Source organism: Gossypium raimondii, chromosome 4 (assembly GCF_025698545.1).
Source record: "Gossypium raimondii isolate GPD5lz chromosome 4, ASM2569854v1, whole genome shotgun sequence".
Taxonomy (NCBI): Eukaryota; Viridiplantae; Streptophyta; class Magnoliopsida; order Malvales; family Malvaceae; genus Gossypium; species Gossypium raimondii.
In genome coordinates this window covers 29334251-29355288 of record NC_068568.1, presented here as the reverse complement: position 1 = coordinate 29355288, position 21038 = coordinate 29334251, and the positions used below count along the sequence as shown (strand labels likewise).

General features: G+C 34.2%; 1 pseudogene; it reads left to right on the top strand.

Annotated features, from left to right (window-relative positions):
* Positions 1–288: 288 nt before the first annotated feature.
* On the top strand, positions 289–2227 carry LOC105780700 (uncharacterized; annotated as a pseudogene).
* The last annotated feature ends 18811 nt before the right edge of the window (positions 2228–21038 follow it).

The following is a 21038-nucleotide window of genomic DNA, read 5'->3' as shown; positions in this document are numbered from 1 at the left end:
TATTTTTGATGTATTATATATATATATATTAAAATTATATAAAAATAATATATAAAAATTAATATGGACAGGCCGGGTCAGACTCGTGTTTTAACATTTTTATTCGGGTCGAACTTGAACAAAATTTTAAGCCCATTTTTTAGATCGAGCCTAAGTTTTTATTTAAACTCAACTCGGCCTGACCCGGCCCATGCACACCTTCTATTTGGACACCTATCTAAATTAAATAAATTGTCAATTAGATACTTTAATAACAAGTAAAGGGCAAGTGATTTATGTAAATTCAACTACTAATTATTAATTACATCTCCTCGTTCCTACTGAACGTCCGTCTGAGACTTTCTTTTTCTTTTTTTCCTCTTGCTCCAAGTAATAGTGAGTCTTTCTGTTGTACCAAGCTCTGCGCAACATCGACAACAAAACCCTAAGTTCCTCCTAGTGAAGTCTCTAGATCCTTCCAAAGATAATTAGTTTTTTATATCCATCCCACATTTCTGGATTCTTCCACCTCCCCGCCCGAACCCTCCAGAGCAGCCCTTCCCACCCAATTGCTTCTTTTAAGCTTTCCCTTCCATTATCCTCATATCTCTCTCAATCCCTAATACACCCTCGTCTTGATTTTTCCATCAATGGCCAAGTACGGCGAAGGCGACAAGCGATGGATCGTGGAGGAAAGACCTGACGGTGCTAATGTCCACAACTGGCACTGGGCTGAAACCGATTGCCTCCCTTGGTCTAAAACGTTCTTCACCAAATCGCTTTCCGATCTCACCATCCTTGATTGCCAAGGTAATCTCAGCATCAAGACCTAGAAGGTCAAAAAGGTCGACGGCGAAGCCTATGTTAATGTTCGCAAAGGTAAAATCTTCCCGGATATGAAATCAGTTTGAGTTTATCCTGGGAAGGCGAAGCCAAAGATGAGGAAGGGAAGACGCTGTTGAAAGCTGAAGGTAATCTAGAGATTCCGTACATTTCGGATGAGAATGCTGACGAGGATCCGGAAGTTAAGGTGACGATTAAAGACGAAGGACCCATTGGTAAAGCCTTGAAGGAAGCGATGCTGGCCAAAGGGAAGCCTTTGGTTTTGGAGAAAGTGAGTGATTTTGTAAAAGCTATGGCGAAAGGTGGCCCTGTTAAAGATGAATTGGAAGCCAAGAAATCGGCTCCCAAAAATACTACTACTACTACTAGTAATAGTAACTCAGCTGCGATGTCTAAGGAGAAAGTTGGGGTGGAGAAGGAAGCCAAAAAGGAAGTGAAGAAGGAAGGGAAGAAAGGGTTTAAGACGATTACAATGTCGGAGAAATTTAATTGTAGAGCTAAGGATATGTACGAGATTTTGATGGATGAGAATAGATGGAAAGGGTTTACTCAGAGTAATGCTAGGATAAGTAAAGATGTCGGTGGCCAATTTAGTATTTTCGATGGATCGGTTACTGGAATTAACTTGGAGTTGCAAGAAGGGAAGTTGATTTCTCAGAGATGGAGATTTGGGAGTTGGTCCGACGGGATTGATTCTACAGTAAGTTTAATGGATTCCGCTTTTGCCTGTTCTCCAGGTTTTTGGGAATGCAGTGTGGTCGGATGATGGCTTATCTTTACTGGGTGGTTGTTATTGTTGCAGGTAAGACTTGTTTTCAATGAGCCTGAGCCTGGGGTTACTGTAATCAAACTCACGCATTCAGATGTTCCCGGGGAATGCAACTGTGGTGGAGAACACTGAGAGAGGTTGGAGAGACCTTATTTTCAGTAAGATACGGGCAGTATTTGGTTTTGGAATATGATTAATTTTATTCCAAAACGAGGAATTCTTTTTTAGGTTTGAATTATTGGAACTTCATGAAGAATTGGAACTTCATGAAGACTTATTCTTTCAACTATTTTATTGTGAAAGATTTATAAGACTTTGCAACTCTGATCTTGGTCTACTGGTTCATGGTTTTAAAGTTGAAACTTGGACCGAGTGTCTCTGTTGTCTTGTTTGCCAATACCCAAACTATCCTTTTAGACTTATAATAATGACAATGATGAAAATGTTGCCTTCCAGCAACTTAAAGTCTGTCAGGGCGCAGAGTGTCTCCTTGAGGATGTATATCCTTTGTGTACATATTAATGTTATGATGTTACTTAAGGGCGAAATTTGGTTTGGGTTGCTGGTTTATTTTTCTGCCGCTTTAATGTATTGATCTTGATGATACTGAATAAAAGCTCAAATTGAATTGTTCTCTTTCTTCTGTTGGAAGCATACAGACTTTTTTGGCATTGGGTCTTAGAATGATCAATCACTCACAGGCAAGGTGAAGTTTGTGGGTTGCTTCACTAGAGTGTCCATGGTTTTACAATAAAATTAGGGATCTCATACAATTTTCTCTGCATAGTTTGTGATTATGTATTTTGAAGCTAAATGATAATCTAGTTAATGTAGGTTTTGGATTATCCATTGCTTTTGAAAAATTTTTAATGGTTTACATCATATCTGGTGCATGGACCATGGTTAGCTTAGCTACCGATTCTATAGTTTGTTATTCTTTGAGAGTATAAGTGGAAACATGATTTTGTTTCTGTTACCAGAGTGGGCACGATAATCTAGCATCTTGACATACGGCTGTTTATGTGTTTAGTTGTTCAAAATGAAGCGCTAGTAGTGTTGGCCCTGGGAAGAGCAGGAATCATCTTTGGTCCACTTAATTCAGAGTGTGCATAGGTACAACGAAAATCATGAGGTTAGAAAAGGAAATAATCAAATTGTCGTTCCTCAATTGATAGCATATGGCTAACTGTTGTTGTTTAGTTATATGTATGCATCTCATTGCAAATGTCTTTGTAGTAAAAGAGTTAAAGAGAGCTTCATATACAGGGATTAAGATGTGTTTTTAGTACTGTAAGGCGCATGTCTCCAACTAGATACTTCGATTAGTCGTAGTGGAGAACGTTCCAAGATGTAATTTGTGAAGATAGATAAATCATTTAGTACCACGGTTAGTAGCAGATGTGCCGTTACATGTGTTTTATGTGTACATAACAGCTCCAAATCCAATGTCTTTTAGGTAGCATGTAAGGATTCTTAGGTTGGATATGATTAAAGTTCATTTTGCATTCAGAAACTTCAATTCATTCCCTAAGGCCTTTTAGCTTTATCAAGAACCGTATACTTTTGTATTCTCTTACGTATTTCTGCATAGCAGAGGGCCCAAGTTCTTTATGTACAGGCATGATGAAATCTTTCACCTAGAAAAATTTTGCCACAGATGTTTAGCAGGGAGCCCCAGCTTGGACACAATATGAGATTGAGTTCATCTGCCCTGTTAGAGCTATAGGTGTACTAACATATATCTTTATGGGTAATAATGATGGGAATTTTTAACTCTAGAAGTGAAGTTAAAATTTTGTCTCATGTTCTATTTATTTAGTTATTAACTTTTAAATACAATTTAAAATCTATGGTAAAATCTCAATCTCGTAGAAAATTTTTAATGTCAGTCCTAAATAATTATCATTGTTTCCCCATACGATTCTTTGTTCTTTCCATTTGAACCTTCCAAGGTATTTCTTGTTGTAATGTGGTGTGTTCTTGGGGTCCGCAATTTTAATGGCTTGGACCTACTGGACCTTGGTTCTATGAAAATTGAAATTGTGGCTGACGAGATTCTCTGGTGTGATGCAAGTTAATGACTTGGTTGACTTAAATTAAAATTTAACCATCTCTTTTTAGGGTTGAGTTCATTGAGTTTGACCGGATTGTTAAGTTTCCTTGATAATTTGTTTTGCTTTGGTTATATTAATTTTGGGTTTATTTTGATCAAATGAGTTGTTTCACAGTTTTTTATTAAATATTTTTAAAAATAAATGAAATTTTCAAGTAAATAAAAAATATCGGTAAACTAGTTTAGGTTGGTTTTAAGATTTCTTTGAAACTATGGAACTTGCTTGCTTTGTTCCATGTTTATCAATATATATTTGAGGTGGCAAGTATATATTTATGTTTTGGATTTTGCAGATCTTGCAATGTTTTAGGAATTGGATTGGTTGAACTGTCTAATAGTTGGTTTTTTTGTTTAATCGAGCCTTAAACAAATTTATAAATCGGTTTGATTGATTTAATTGTCTGAGCAAAGAAACGATTTGGTCTAAATTGGTTTTATGGGACGGACTGCTAATTTTATGGTCAATTGGTTTGGTTCTGATATCGTCTTTTCCCCCGTAAGTCTTCTTTACAAATGTAATAGCACATGATACGTTTATATTGGGTTTTCACTTTCATGTTAGATTTTTATATTACTAATAGAACGGGCGAGAGTTATTTTTGGAGAATGCATTTTGTTTTTGAAAAAGTATTTAGATTTTTAATTTACTTTATTGCCTTTGCTTTGTCAAGGTTACATGGTACATGGTAATGCTTTCAAATTTTTTGTGTGCAGTTAGAATTATGGCAATTATTATATTATGATTATGGTACCTCAATACTAAGATATAATTTATTTTTAAAATGACTGTGGATAATCTTAAATTCTAAATTCAATACTTATTGATATTCAGTTGTGTACTAAATTTTAAAGAAAATAAAACATAATTTATATAAATTTTAACGGAAATATAGATCGAAGTCCACACTAAACTTCAATTAAAATTATAGCAGAACCTTTATTTTAAAATTATAAATAGTTAATTAAACTTGTTACTTTGACAATAAACTAAAACAAACGGTGGTTTACTTTCTACCTAACATTATATAATTAAGTACCTCCAATTTATTAAGATCTAAAGGACAAGCTGATTGGAATGCTAATGATATTGGAGCATTTTTCTTGTCACTTGACCTAGCGACAATATATATAATTTTGCTTACAAAGAGGATAATTATTCAAATCACAAATGTTGAGTTTTAACATGAAAGCTATATCTAGAGAGTTCCATTTATTTCCTCCCAAAAGGCAAAACAATAATATCACTGGCATATGTAATGTTGTTGATGGGGCATTTTATGGATGAGTGTCTTGTAACGAAAAGTTTTGAGTACAATCTCGAGTAAACCTTTTACAAAGCTTTCAGAATAGGTATCAACATTTCGGTTGATTTCAAAAAGCATCAGGTGAAGTTAAACTTATTGGAGAGGCGATTTGAGTATCCCCTAGAGAATCTAACATTCATTGATATTGATTGTTATTCATGCACGTATATTTTTTGCTTGATCAGAGGTATGTTGATGTTAAAAAAGTTTTGCAACTTAGTTTATACAATTTACCTTATGTTTTAATCAAATTTCTCAACAACTAGTACATATAGTTGGGGCTTTTCCATTTTGGCTTCCATATGTAGGGCGTTGTGCAAGGGAAGTAGAGTGGAGAAAGGGAACGTGAATGGTTGCTATGTGATTTTATAGTAGTGGGGTTGGTATCTATCGCGTGTGAATATGATATGCGAATTGTGCAAGTATACACGTCGGATCAAGTAATAAAGTGATAAGTGAGTATCGTTCCCACAAGGATTGGATTGAGGCACTAAAGTGGTCAAGTTATTATAATAAAATGCTATTAATGTTATGGTAAAGCTATGGTAAGTATGCAGTGGCAATTAAAAGGAATAATGATGTATGCAATATGTGAAATTAATGAATACTTGGAAATGCTATGGCAAAACGAGAGTAGGAATGTAATGGTAATTATGAAAATGATTATATGAATAATATGTAACTGAACAAATTAACGACTAAGAATGCTATGGAAAAGATTCTACGGCAAGGGATAAAGGATATACCATGTTGATATGAAAGGTCGGGATTACTAAGAATCTACTCTTACTGTCAGGAATGCCTCAACAAAATCATACTTAACCTACTACTCAAAAGAGTTCTAAAGTGGCCTGCTTTTTTCGAAGGTAGAAACCTCAAGTTACCTTACCTGTGTCTATAGGCCTTTAATATGGTACCTTGCATTGTTTCCTTCTGTATGAATGCTGTTCTATGTCTAGAGTCTACTGTAAGTATCTGTCGAGTACTTGCTCATATCATTCAACCACGGTCTAACTAATCTAACCCTTTCAGAATTTAGATTAATTTAAGGGTATGCTGCATAGTCAATTATGTCTAGGGATTGCTCACATACATTTTAAAGAATAAAAAAATTGAATGAAACACTAAAATAATTCAGATTTATACTGCATCCATTAAAAACAGTTGAAGTTTCATCAAAGTAACCCTAACCCTATGAGATTTAGCTCATAGGTTGGCAAATAAAATTCAAATCAAACATAGTTTTCATCACTATAATTCATGAAGGAATAGATTAGAAATAATGGAAGAACGTCAGGAAGACAGTGTTCACTTGCCCAATCCGCACTTCAGCTGCGTAGTGTCCTGAGGTGGTTGAGAGGGGTTGCCTGCGTCTTTCCTCTTTATGTCTCTATTCAACCACTACATTCTAATTTGCCTAAGGATATCTACCTACAGTTTCACACCCTAGGGTTTCCTCATTTGCTTCTTTTTAAATTGCTTTCTTTTTTCCTTTTCAGGATAATTCCAATAGCCCTAAGATTTATCTTCTCCTTTTTTCTAGGCAAATTTATCTGTTACAAGTAAAGTTGGGTTGAAACTGATATGCGCTGAATGCTGACTGGACACCTTTCTAGCATTGCCACGGCATACGAGCTAGCAATCTGACCACTTTTTTTCCCCGACAAAACTTCACTCCTTTATTTTTTTGTTTCCCATCCTGCACCTGCCAATACCATAAAACACTGTTGAAACGCCGGCACCCCTACGGCGTAGCGGAAAAATAAAACACCCGGCGATCCTAACCATGGATCCATGTGTGAGGAACGAATCGGGGTGAAAAAGGGTTTGAAAATTACCAAATGGTGATTCTGAGTAGACAGCGACGCCTCGGCAATGAGTAATCTGATCTACTATTGAACCAAGCCGCAATCTTTGATGACTCCGACCTCTACATAGTCCACCCAGTTGACTATGAACGGAAGGAATCCCCAAACAATTTTGGAGAAGACTTTACTTTGACGGCTGCTAGACTCACCAAGCAAAGAAAAACGAGATTTTATATCTTATTATTTTTTTACGGTTTCTCAAAATTAAATAAATATAATAATGTTTAAAAAACTAAAAATTATAATTACATTAATTATAATAAAGATTTCGGTAAACTATATTTATTTATATACGAACCAAAATCATATTCTCATTATGTGTACAACAACCTTGTACATATAATGTGTTCGATATTAATTACCCAATTAAATTAATTCTATAATTAATTTAATTCATGCGACAACCAAACACAATACCAATTATGTTTTATTCCGTTCATTTCAACTATAGGGTGTGACCCTGTAGGTTCTTGTAACGTTAGCAGTAATGTTAGAACGATTCCAATGTTACAGACAATGAGTGGCACCTAGAAATGCATCATTGCTACCTAAGTCACAAGAAATCATGATTCGACATAACCTTTTTATGATTAATCTTTTAATGCACTAATCCTTAAATCCTTTATCTCTGGATTGAACACAAGTCATGGAATAGTCACACTTGTATAGTCCATTCCATGTTCCTTGATATCTTAAGTAGACTATGATATACAAATAAGTATGACATCTCATATCAGCTTATTTGAGCATGGCCATGCATTTCTAGTCTCACTCAATCAAGTGGCCTGAGATATTACTCTCATTATGTAAGAGGGACTTATCTTATATCGATCAACCATATCCCTCTACAAAGACTGTGGTATATCCAACATCAGCCTTTATAGAACAACCAGTTACGGTGTACGTTTGACTGTATCAAAATATACAACTCATGATGTTGGGATTATGATAATCTCAAGTCTGAGGATCATATACATATTAATCACTATGAGTAATGTCGTGACAATTACATAATAATCCAAGAAACATACTCATAACGGGTTAGTCCAATATGTTGTTCTCTAACACACATATTCATGCATCGATTCTGACATTCCATATCAATGACAACTCTTTATCATCAATCAACTACATGTTAGTCTTAATGCATTATCGTTGTCCTTTTAAGAATAATCATATTATTCTCAAGACATTATTATAAAATAGTTTATTTATACACACAGAAAAGAAACCGAAATAATAATGGTAACGCCTTATATTAATAAACATGATAAATCAAGTATGTTATTACAACCATCTCATGATTGATCTTTGGGCATACTCTAACAAACACAACCCTTCCACGAGCAATTAAAAACACCTAATATTTAAACGCAACCCAAGTTCTAATGCAATGCTAAAAATACTAATGAAATGTCCTAAAATGCAACTAGATGTACTTAAGTACAGGCAATTAACTAGGTCCAAAGGCATAAAATACGACTCTTTTTAAGAGTTATCAGTATCGACTTTCTTTTATTGTGCTACCTTTTTTAAACCTCAATTTTCCTTTAACCATAAATCCATTGTTTTTTAAATGTTTTATATCTATACTAAAATTTTGTAATTTATTAGTTGGTTCAAACACTATGAATATAAAACATGCAAGAAGGACAATTTGGTATCAATAGAAGAAGCAATTGATGGGTTGTGTTCTTTGTGGCCAAATTCATTTAGTTTAATTAATATCACCTTATAATAAAATTTAATGTTTCTTTATATTTAAAATTTATATGGATATTGTACCAAGCTAAAGAAATTGCAACCTTACTATCATTGGAGGCACGTGCGTACAACCATGCTTTTACCATTTGCACGTCGCTTATTTACTTTTCTTGTACAGAGTGGCATCAACCAGATCAGATATTATAACTGTTTGGGATGGTTCAAGGACTTCTGGTAGATGTAGAGAACATGGATGACTATCATCCTATAAATTTGTGTTTGAGGTTGGAGTGCCACTATGCCATTTGATTCGTACAACATGTGGCACATTGGACCGATTGTCTCCAACATTAGCCACAAGTTACATTTATTGATACGATAATTTTACATATTTTGAGATATATATATGGAATGATTTAAGGCCAATGGTAAACCATACATGTATTTCTTAGGAGAGACTTTATTATCTCGAAATGATCATCCATTTTTCAAACATTAAAGGAGGGATATGTAAGCACAAGCCCAACATGTTGTTATAGGCCAAGTTAGAGGAGGGAGGGATCTACAACCATGTTGTGGCATAGGCGTACCCGTCGTCTCAAGGGTTGGTGATGGGAAAAATGGTTATGGTTGGGACTGAGGTCAAGGAATAAGGCCTTACCCACCCGATGATCAATACAAATATGAGATGCTACAGTAACACTTTTAAGCTTAAACCAAAAATTTTCCTTTGTAAAAATACTTGTTTCGCAACATATTAATTTTTTTAAATCAAATTGGTGAGGTTTAAGAAGATTCACATATGATTATAAATCATTTCGGGTCATTAGGTACATATAGAGACATCCAAATTATAAAACAAGTGTTTGAAGTTCTTTTACTTAAATCAAGGTCTTTTGGCTTGAGAAGGATAGGAGTTTTACAATAGCTTAAAAATTAAAATAATTAAATAAAATTATTGAAATAAGATAAATAATTTTGAAGGCTTTGAAATCATTTAGAAACTTTTTGTAGGTGACCAAAGGCTTCTAAGGTCAAGTATGAGCTCCAGGCCGCTCAAAACAACCAAAATAGTGCAAGGGACCGTGCTTAAGGGCTAGGTATCATACTTTTTATTACCCATTTTTTTATGAGAAACATACAAGTTCATTATTTTTTCTCTCCAATTAAATCTTATGGCTCATAGTTTAACTTATGTTAAAAACAAACCTTTGTTGACTTATCTCAAATTCAATTTGTGTTACAAGTTAAAAGAACCTAATATCATGACATATTTAAATTTTAGCTCAAGTACCTAACACTTTTATTTTCATCAAATGATTTATATTCACAATAAAATTTCATTATTAATATTTTAAAACTTTTTCACCCTTAGCAAATACTAGAAAAATGAGATTCAAATACTTTGGTACCATCTAGAACACACAAAGAGCATGATACATGCACGAATGGACTGAAATTTATTAAATTTCATTCATCGAAGCTACTAATTTCAAGTTTGAAAAATCAATCGACTTGCGAAGACTTTTTGGATGGGATCCAAAAATTTTTAGGTTGAGATGTCTTTATAGAGTTTGAAGATCTATCCCTTAGCCTCAAAACACACTTTAAATCTGATGCGAGTCTCAAGGCCCAATTTCAAGCTTATGGATGTGAAGGGCTTATGTTACCTCAAGGCCCAATAATAAGATCAAAGGCCAAGCAAATCAAACTAAGATTCAATTAAAGACAATACGTGAGGATGAATCTTTTCGAGGAGAGGGGGAATGATACATGCACGGAATGTGTGAAATTTATTAAAGTCAATCCAAACAAACTACCAATTTTCAATTTGAAAAGATTAGTCAACTTGGGACAATTTTTTGGAATTTTTGGCTAAGATCCAAACATTTATGGGCTTAGATGTCTGAATAGTGGTTGAAGAGCTATCTCTTAGCTTCAAAACACACTTTGAATCACTCGATTTTGAGTTTGGAAGCTCAAGTTATGACAGTTTTAGTGAAGACTGCGTGAACAAAATTTCTAGATGAGGATAATACAGAAATTATGAGTTTTAGGCTTTTTATTCAAGTTTAAATCATATTGGGTTTGAGTTTCAGGCTTAATTTTTATTATACACGAGACAAATATTGTATTTATTAAGTTTTATTATTTATTTATGTTGAGTTTTGGATAATTTGAAGTATTATAAGTTATTTAAGAGTTTTATGTCAACAATAAAGTTTAGTTTAAAACTACTTCTTGTCTAGGTTAATTAGAGTTTCAGATACTTAAGAGTTTTATTTGGTTTTATTTATCTAGCCTATATAAAGGTCTCTTCATTGTAAAAATTATTCAAAATCAATTCATTCATTATTCACTTTGAGTTAATAAGATTCTTTTTGAGTTTTCTATTTAAGAATTTCTCTTGAGTTCTCTTTTAGAAAAGTTTTAACAATCTTCTCAATTTGTGAGGATCATCTTCAAGCTTTTTCTTTCTAAGTTTTATTTCTTTAAGGGAAAATTAGAGTCATTCGAAAGGAGTTGTGGATTCATCGGGTTTCCAAGGCTCATTAGAACTTCTACACGCCATCTTCATCTTTTCCATCTATCTACTTTATTCTATTTTGTTCCTATTTAATTATTCAAAATTTTTATTTATTTAATTTTTCTATCTTAATTATCTATTTTAATTTCTTCCTTTAATTTTTAAATTTTTAGATTTGACTTGGATTTGTTTATGTTTCAAGTTGTGACAAAATCCAAGTTTCTCTCCGATCGTCTAGAGCCCAAAGTCAAATATGCGACTTGCACAAAACATACAATCCTGTTCCGCACTAATTCATATCATTTGGTATATTGCTTCTTTTAATTTGTTTAAATCTAACTTGAATTTTTTTTGCATTTCAGGTTGTGTCAAAATCCAAGTTTCTTTCTGATCATCTAGAGCCCTAAGCCAAATCCATGACTTCGACAAACTTACGATCCTAATCTATTCTTGTCCCTATCATAATCACTCGATTTTGAGTTTGGCATCTCAATTTATGGCTGTTTTAGTAAAGACTGTGTGAGAAGAATTTTTGGATGGGACCATTACAAAAATTACGAGTTTTGGGCTTTTAATTCAAGTTCAAATCATATTGGATTCACTAAAATGGTCATAACTTGAGCTCCTAAACTCAAAATTAAGAGATTCAAAGTGTATTTCAAACCTAAGAGATAGATCTTTGAACTCTATTGATGTGAATCGGCTCAATAGGTTAAGTTGAGTCATCTTAATTGCCCAATCGTCGACGAGGAAGTATCGCTCTAAAAATAATAGTTGGTTTGTAATCGGCTAAATATGAAGTAAAGTGATGGAAAAGGTTCAAAAATAGGTTAAGTTTGATATGGATAGGTTCGGCTAACAATAAAATTTGATAGATAATTTGATGGATAGATGAAATGGAAATTCAAACTTAAGCGTCAAAAATGATCCAACACTATAGAGGGTGTCGTCCCAAGACCTATATTGCTTAAGGTGATTGATGGAAATAGAAGGATAGACCTCGACTCGTTACTTAGCAAAGTAGGAATCCAAGGTATAAAAAGATGGACGAACGCCACACCAGGATTAGTGATAAGTTTGGAAGGAGTTCGGTTGACGCCACTAGCACGCTAGATAAGTCAATTCGAGACTCACACGAAATATGAGAGAGAGAACCTCACAAGAGCAATAGTTCATTAATAAATTTGACAAATAGTTCATTTACAATGAAAATAAACAACTATTTATAGCCTATGCACTAGCTAGCCGAATGGTCACAAATAAGTCTTTAAAAACTAAGTAAAATTCAGCTAGAATAAGCTGGAAAATTCCAGAATAAAAACCATTAAAATCCATAGCAAGATTCAGCTGAATGGAGTCCAAAAGACAGCTTCTAGAATGGGCAAATGAACCTGGAAAGATCAATGGCGCATGGCAACAGCTAGGTTCGGCCAATTGAGCTCATTAAAATGCAATTCTTGGCTGAAAAGATACCAGCATTAAAGGAGGACGTGGACAGCCTTGAAAGTGTGAAAAATCAGCTTCTAGATTGAGCAATAAACTTGGAAAGATGAATGCTTGAGGGAGGCTAATGGCCATGTCCATATTCAGCCACTTGGGACGCCAATGGGCAGCTTAATGATGAAGAAAAATTCAGCTGGATGAACTTGGCTGTAGGGAGGTGAATGGCTTTGTCTAAATTTGGCCAAAGCTTGAAAGACACCTCCAATAGATGCCTCTTGGTCGAATGGTCACCTAGGAGATTCAAAGGATCAGGAAAATTCATGTAGCTAGACATGCATGCATTCTTTCATTCATTGTAACTTGCTCTTCATGCATTTAGCTCCTTCATTAATGTGTTTTTTTTATTTTGGTAGCCACTCCTTGGCCGAATAGGTGCTTGGGGAAGTTAACAATCAGCTCAAGATTCTTTGAAGATGGCCATGCATGTACCGTCCAATTCATTGAACCTAATATGCATGAATCTTGATTAAATGCACCCCAAATTCGACTCACCTACAAGAACAAATGAACCAAAATTAATTCACATAAAATTCCGCTGAACATGCATTAATATAATTTTAGACACACTAATTAACATAATAATTAACTTATGACAAATTTATTATTATCTTAACAAGACAAATTAAATTCGGCATTGACTAAGACATAACAAAAACTTGTAATAGCTAAGAACATATTAATGAGCTGTAATAATACTTTCTAATTTATTTTAAATAATTAATTTATTCCAGCAAGTAAATTTAGAGAGCTAAAAAAATCTAATAACGAGCTCAATGAGCTGAATTGAGCTCGTGTGAGCTAACTTGAGCTCGAATGAACTGAACCACATGGAAAGTAGTTTGATTGAGCTGAAAATGAGCTTCTCGAGCTTTGTTTGAGCTGGGTCGAGCTTGCAAGGATGGCGAGCCTCGTTTTGTAAGCTGAACCATGGGCATTCCTGGCCGAGATCGTATCAATCCCCCATCTTCAGAATGACTTGTCCTCAAGTCGAGCTGTTGGTTCACTCAATCATAGCTCCTCTTATAGGGCTTTCTTTGGACGAATGGGGTGAATGTCAAATGAGTCATCTGAAATTTATAGCCATGAGTTAGCAAGAAGCAATGCAAACAAATTTGCAGTCCGAGCATAATCAAAACAAGTATAATGCATGCGAATGGACAGATGCAAATCACCATGTTTACAATAAGGCAAACAAACTAATTTACTTGCCGATGCCTCGTCAAATGTTCAATACAAATATGGACATGTTTTAAGGCATTTAAATGTCTCAAATTGTTTCCACAAGTCATGATTAAATCGCGAGTAATAAATCGAATGGTAGACGTAATTGTCACAAGTAGGTATTTGAAAAGATTCGCACAGTCCACGGAGTTGCACAATCGTACCGTGCATTAGACGATTGACTATAGATTCACTCACACATGCATCATAAAAGTTATCAGAAACAAGAATCTTTTTATCAACCACCAAAGTAGATAGATCATTAATGAACAAGATAGAACAGTCAAGCAAGTCGCGATCTAAGTGATTTACAAGAACCAAAGAAACAACACGATTTTTGTCACCACCCGAAGAGAACAAGGGTGTTTCAAAAAGTTCAGTGGTCTTACCTTTTAAAGTAGGAAAACAAAGATCGATTTTACCTTGTTCGATCAACACAAATCTTCGCTCCTCAAGGGTATAGTGTAGTCGAAGCTTCGTGGTTGTGTTGACCTTTGTCAAATGGAATGCAAACTTCATGTACAACCATAGAAATTGTTTAAGGCACGAATACAAATTGAAAACAAATTTGGCAAATTTCGTTACCTTATTTAAAAACCAAGTAGCAAAACAATAGAAATTATTCGCACAAAATTTAAGATGCTTGATTTTTTCACAAATCGAACCCAAACAAATTCCCGGTTTAAACATGCGAGTTTGATTACTTATGCAGAAATGTAGCAAAGGTTTCATTAAGTCAAACACACTAAACCAACAGGATTCGTGTGTCCACAGAAACAAACATTCAAAACTCTTTACTTCTTTCAAACTAGATTTGCAAAAACTTGAGGATTTCAAACAAGGTAGTAAATGGTTCACATAATCACCACAATTAATTAAATTGAGATGTTTATATGGAAATTCATTGTTACGCAGAATCGAGTTTCGCATTTGCCGATTAAACACGACTTCACCTTTAAACTTGTCAACGCAAAGATTTGTTTTGGAAAAGCTCATCTCACCACCATTTGAGATTTCAACAATAATCGATAAAGGAAAATCAACCATTTTTGGCACGAAACATTTACAAAGATGAAGTCTTTGACATTATATTTACCCACATTCAAGGAAGATAGTGGAAATTCAACTGCTAGGTGTTCCTTACCTATCTTACCTTCGGGCTCGTGTGGTTCGATTTCATCTTCATCCTTACCTTTTTCGGTCATGCGAAAATGTCGCTCGTCAGGAAGGTATTGAAGTTGAAAATTATCGTCACTCAGCCTTTCGAAGACCTAAAAAGAAGGAACAAATCAAAAGCAAACATCACGGGGGTTAGTTAAAATTTCGTTCTCTTTTTCTTGTTCTCGCTCACTATCTTCATATTCTTTCATTTCTTTTTCAATATCTTTTTCTTTTCCAATTTTTTCTCAATCTCAATTTCTTTTTCAATTTTCTTTTCTTCGTTTTCTTTTTCTCTCACTTTTTCGATTTCTTTTTCTTTTGAATTTCTTTTTCTTTTTCGTTTTCTATTTCTATTTCTTTTTCACTTTCTATTTCTTTTTATTTTTCTTTTCTTCATTTTTGTTTTTATTACAACATGAGGATGATACAAAAGAATCAAAAAGATAATCATTTGGCTCAAAGAAAGAGAAAATATTTTCGTAGGCTTCTCGTACATTTCTTCGAGAAAAATCCTTCGGGAAGGACTTTTTTGATACATATAACTATTGTTTTCTCATTCGTCATGTCGAAAAGTTGGAAGCTCGAAGCTGTCGCGTCTTGAATTCCTTGACGAATAGGAATCCCGATAAGAATCTCTTAGTGAGTAGTCTTTGGACGTGTATCACCTTGATGATCTCAACTTCGTGTCTCGACTTGGTGGATTTTATTTCCGTCGGGCCTTTTCCTCCACTTGATCCAACCGTCTTTGTAATGGACTTAGTTTTTCCTCTAACATTCGGCCCATCTCGTTCACCAAGTATTGAAATTCATCGGTGGAGAATTCTTCTCGAGACATGATTATTCACTGAAAGAAGAAATGTTAAAAGAATAATAACAGAAAATTAGATACCTCACCATAAAATCTCGCAAGTCACTCGGAAAGAAAATTTCACTCCACTCATGTTTACGCTCGTTTTGGCTTTTATTCTCTCGAATGAATTCACGCTCTCTTTCCTTTTACCGCTCGTCTCACTCTCTTAAATTCGTATTTCGTTTCAAGTAAACTTATTGCGGCTTAGAGGGTCAGCTTCAAAATGGTTAAATAGGGATAAAATGAATGGGGTGGGATAGGCTGAACAAAGAAAATAAAACCAAAGTATGTGTGGCGTTTTGGGGGAAGAAGGAATGGTAGAATGAATGGATGATCGGGAATAACAAGAAATGAAAACAAAATAAAACTCGTAAGACTCTCACTTCTTTCTTCTTTTTTTTAATACTTGTAATTTTTTTCTCTTTTTTTTGAATTTTCATAATTCCTTTTTTTTACTCTTCAATTACAATATGCTGAAATACAAAGAAAGAAAAAAAATTAAATTACAACTTGAATTTTTTTCACTTTTTTTACGTTACGAACCTACTTTCGGGCTTGATACGAACGTCGACACTCATCGTTTTAGTAGCTCTAATACCAAATGATGCGAACCAGCTCAGTAGGTTGAGTCGAGTCGTCTTAATTGCCCGATCGTCGATGAGGAAGTATCGCTCCAAAATAATAGTTGGTTTGTAATCGGCTAAATATGAAGTAAAGTGATGGAAAAGGTTCAAAAATAGGTTAAGTTTGATATGGATAGGTTCGACTAACAATAAAATTTGATAGATAATTTGATGGATAGATGAAATGGAAATTTGAACTTATGCGTCAAGAATGATCCAACACTATAGAGGGTGTCGTCCCAAGACTTATATTGCTTAAGGTGATTGATGGAAATAGAAGGATAGACCTCGACCCGTTACTTAGCAAAGTAGGAATCCAAGGTATAAAAAGATGGACGAACGCCACACCAGGATTAGTGATAAGTTTGGAAGGAGTTCGGTTGACGCCACTAGCACGCTAGATAAGTCAATTTGAGACTCACACGAAATATGAGAGAGAGAACCTCACAAGAGCAATAGTTCATTTATAAATTTGGCAAAAAGTTCTTTTATAATGAAAATAAACAACTATTTATAGCCTATGAACTAGGTAGCCGAATGTTCACAAATAAGTCTTTAAAAACTAAGTAAAATTCAGCTAGAATAAGCTGGAAAATTCCAGAGTAAAAACCATTAAAATCCTTAGCAAGATTTGGCTGAATGGAGTCTAAAGGACAGCTTCTAGAATGGGCAAATGAACCTGGAAAGATCAATGGCGCATGGTAATAGCTAGGTTCGGCCAATTGATCTCATTAAAATGCAATTCTTGGCTGAAAAGATACCAGCATTAAAGGAGGACGTGAACAGCCTTGAAAGTGTGAAAAGTCAGCTTCTAGATTGAGAAATAAAATTGGAAAGATGAATGCTTGAGAGAGGCTAATGGCCATGTCCATATTCAGCCACTTGGGACGGTAATGGGCAGCTTAATGATGAGGAAAAATTTAGCTGGATGAATTTGGCTATAGGGAGGCGAATGGCTTTGTCTAAATTTGGCCAAAGCTTGAAGGGCACCTCCAATAGATGCCTCTTGGTCGAATGGTCACCTAGGATGTAACAGCCCGATTCTTGGCCTAGTCGGAATAGTGGTTTCGGAACCACAAATCTGACAAGGGAAAATATGGTTATTATTATATTTTTATGGTCTACAATTCCACGAAAAAATTTCGTAAAAATTTCGTTCGAAAATTTCAACGTTTGGGCACTCAATTTAGTCAAAAGGACTAAATTGTAAAAAGTGCAAAAGTTGAGTTTTACATGTAGAAGTGTCTAATTGTTATAAAATTATAAATTTGGGGTCCTTATGTGGTAATTAGACTATTAGTTAATTGATGGACAAAAATAGACATAAGAAATGGGTGAAATAGATTTTTTTTAAATGGGGGTATTTTGGTCATTTGGGAATAAAAAGAATAAAAAGGGAAAAAGATGGCAAAAATCATCATCTTCTCCATAGTGAACGAAATCAGCAAGGGGGAAGCCATATTTAGGGTTTTCAAGCTTCCAAGATCCATAGTAAGTGATTTCAAGCCCCGTTTTTAATGTTCTTCACATTTTTGGAATCCTCGTAGCTCGGTTTAGCTTATTTTATCAATAATTCATGTTAGGGTTCATATTTGGAAAAATACCCATAGGTGAAATGTGTTTGTTTTGCCGTTTTATGGTGGAATATGAAGCTAGAATTTATGCTAAACAGCTTTTGCTAAGTGATTTTAAGCAAAAACGAATAAATCGACATAATCGGTAAAAATATTTATTGTTCATAAGTGTATGTTAGAGTGAGAATTTGATGTTGCCATAGAAGGGAAAAGTGTTCAGCATGTTGTAAAACATAAGAACAAGGTGTGAAATTTAATTTTCGAGCTTGGGGACAAAGATGTAATTATGCAAAAGTTTAGGGACAAAATTGTAATTTTTATAAAAGTTGAGTCGAAGCTTGTTTTATAAATGTGAATAGTAAACAAGCTCAATTTTCTGTTATAGATCAAGAAAGACGAGAAATCAACCTTAATCGGGGAAAAGAGAAGATTGAGGATTAAATTGCAAAATCTTTACATTTTGTATCGAGGTAATTTGTATGTAATTAATACATTGTTATAATTATTTTTGTTATATTTCATGACAATATACGTGAAAGGATCGATATTATAATGAGTTTTGGACAAATTGTAAATATATTTGGACAGTAAGAATCTTTGTGAAACTGTCGTAATGGTAAAAAAATTTGAATAAGGATATCGATGAACACGTGTGTAGTACTATGTGAAGGCTACTACGTGTATCGATAAATAATGGTCACATGTGTAGTACTAAGTGAAGGCTACTATGTGTACTGAGAAGTTTTGAGCACGTGTGTAGTACTGTGTGAAAGTTACTACGTGTATCGGTAAACTATGGTTACATGTGTGGTACTAAGTGAAGGCTACTATGGATACTGAAAAGCTTTGGTCACGTATGTAGTACTATGTGAAGGCTACTACGTGAGCCGTAAAACTTGATCACGTGTGTAGTACTATGTGAAGGCTACTACGTGAACTGTAAAACTGATCTCGTGTGTTGTACTATGTGAAGGCTACTACGTGTATCGAATGATAAAAATAATATGAGTAGTACTGTGTGAAAAGCTCCGAATATTATTTTTTTATACCGTCATGATGATGAAATATGAGTATGTGATTGGAATGTGATAAGTTGTGAAAAGTCATTGAAGTGATGAAGTTTGAGTTGTGTTATAAAATAAATGGTTATAGTGCTATGTGAATAAGGAATGTTGGAATAGAATAGATTTGGACAGTGACGGTGATGTTAGTTTGAAAAATCACCAAAAATTTTAGAAATCGAGTTAGAGGCTGAACTATAAATGAAATTTAAGCTGAATGAGTCTATTTTCATATGGAAGAAACAGAGTAAGCAAAGGAGTTGTATATTGGGGGATATTTAAATTTTATTGAGATAGGGTTGGATTAATTTCGAAATCCCCTTTTCCAAATTTGGAAAATCACCAAAAATTATAAAAAAATAATTATGGCTTGAAATTTACATTTTTGAATTCCTTAATGAGTCTATTTTTAAGAGAAATAAATTAGAACATTTTTTGAATTTTGTACAAAGAGTTAAATAAATTTTAGTATGGAGAGGTCAGAACTGTAAGGCAGTGAAATAGGGGAAGGTTTAAAGAATAAACTCTACTAATTTGATGAACCAAAAATTATGAAAATTTTATGGTGGAAATTTATATGAGTATAGTTTTAGGAAAATTTTCAAATCTTAATTTGGAGTTCTGTAGCTCCGGATAAAAATAATTTAGCGACTATGATGCAGAAAAATAGTTTGCTGGAAATTGAATAAATGATAGATTTATGTGTGATAGAAATTTTATTATATATGATATTATTCTAGAAATTTATTTATCGATTACATACATACTTTCTAAGCTGTAAGCTTACTCCTATTTATTTTTCTTTTTTTTATAGTGATATTAATCAGCTCGGGAATTGGACGGAGTCAGGACATCATCCTCACTATCATCATCATCTTTTGGGTATTTTGCAACCAATACTTTTGAAAAAGGGCATGTATAGATGACTTTATGTAATGTGGTATAAATATGTATATATATAGTATTGTTCAGTTAAATATGTTGGAGTTTATTAATGGATAAATTATGTTTGAATATATATAACTATAATTGGTTGAAAATATTGAAGTTGGTTGAAATTGTCTTTGGAAATCTGCAGGGGGTTTTATGTAAAAATAAGCAGAAATGCTGCCGAAATTTTTATAAAAAAATTTAAGTGTTTGAGTTCTAGTAATATCTAATACTCTGTTTCGGTAAGGAACACGGGTAAGGGGTGTTACATTTTAGTGGTATTAGAGCTATTGTTTAGCCAGTTCTCGGATTAGTATAATGTGCGTAAAAGTCTATCTATACATGCCATTTAAGTATTGTGATAGTGAGATGATTTCTGACAATTTAAAATTTTGTTTTATATAGTAAATGGATCTTGACTGAAGTGTCGCAGATAATGTTGAAAGTAACGCGCCTGCTCCCGCACAAGGGATCGCGCATGAAGAAAGTAGACCTGAGACACATAGTCAGGATGAGGCTAGGGAAACTTTCCTTCGAATGATGAGTAATTGGTATACAGAATTTGTTCGTGCAAATCCGAATGTTCAACCCCCTCCACCCCCTCCTATTCCTCAACCGGTTCCCGCAGCTCCACAAAATGTTGACTTGGTAAGATCAAGTAGGCCTCCCATTGACAAAATCCGAAAGCATGAAGCTGAAGATTTCAGAGCTAATATAGATGATGACCCACAGAAGGCAGAGTTTTGGCTTGAAAATTCCATTCGGGTATTTGATGAATTGTCTTGTACTCTCGAAGAATGTTTAATATGTGTAATATCTTTGTTAAAAGATTCAGCTTATCGTTGGTGGAAAACATTGGTATTTGTGGTTCCGAAAGAAAGGGTTATGTGGGAATTCTTCCAAGATGAATTTAGAAAAAAATACATAAGCCAATGGTTCATCGATAAAAAACGCAAGGAATTTCTCGAGTTGAAGCAGTGCCAAATGTCTGTGGCTGAGTATGAAAGA